Source organism: Phalaenopsis equestris, unplaced genomic scaffold (assembly GCF_001263595.1).
Source record: "Phalaenopsis equestris unplaced genomic scaffold, ASM126359v1 Scaffold000225, whole genome shotgun sequence".
NCBI classification, from domain to species: Eukaryota; Viridiplantae; Streptophyta; class Magnoliopsida; order Asparagales; family Orchidaceae; genus Phalaenopsis; species Phalaenopsis equestris.
In genome coordinates, this window is record NW_018164667.1 from 224,762 (window position 1) to 225,710 (window position 949).

Genomic DNA, 949 nt, shown 5'->3' on the forward strand with positions numbered 1-949 from the left:
AAGAATCTATTTCCATCAATTATTAAACCACCTGAACTTGAGTTGAAAACATTACCTAACTACTTGAAGTATGTATTTTTGGGAGACTCATTTACATTACCTGCTATTATACCTCCAGAATTAAATGATTTACAAGAACAAAGACTGATAGATACATTGAAAAGATATAAGAGAGCTTTTGGTTGGACCTTAGCAGATATTAAAAGAATCAGTCCTTCGATCTATATGCACAGAATTATATTAGATGAACACTCTAAACAAAGAGTTGACCCACAAAGGAGATTAAACCCTATAATGAAAGAAGTAGTAAAAAAGGAAATTTTGAAATGGTTAGACACTGGAATTATTTATCCTATTTCAGATAGTGCATGGGTAAGTCCAATTCATTGTGTACCGAAGAAAGGAGGAGTGACTGTTGAAACAAAAGAAACTAATGAGTTGATACCTATCAGACAAGTTACTGGGTGGCGCATCTACATTAATTATAGAAAATAATCATGACTCCTATTATAGTTTCACCTAACTGGGAGAAACCATTTGAACTGATGTGTGATGCTAGTGATTATGCTATTGGAGCTGTCCTTTGACAAATGTATGAAAAGATTTTTAAAGTTATATACTACGCTAGTAAAACTCTTAATGATGCACATAACTATACTGTTACTGAAAAAGCTGAAAAAGAGCTACTAGCTAACGTATATGCTTTAGATAAATTTTGATCTTATTTAATTGGAGTTAAATGTGTTGTGCAAATTGATCACTTAGCTATTAAATATATGATGCAAAAGAAAGATGTCAAACCAAGGTTGATTAGATGGATATTATTGATGCAAGAATTTGATCTTGTAGTTATTGATAGAAAAGGAACTGATAATCAAATTGCTGATCATTTGTCAAGATTAGAAAACCATGAATTATCTGATGTTGACAATGAAATTACAGACAGTTT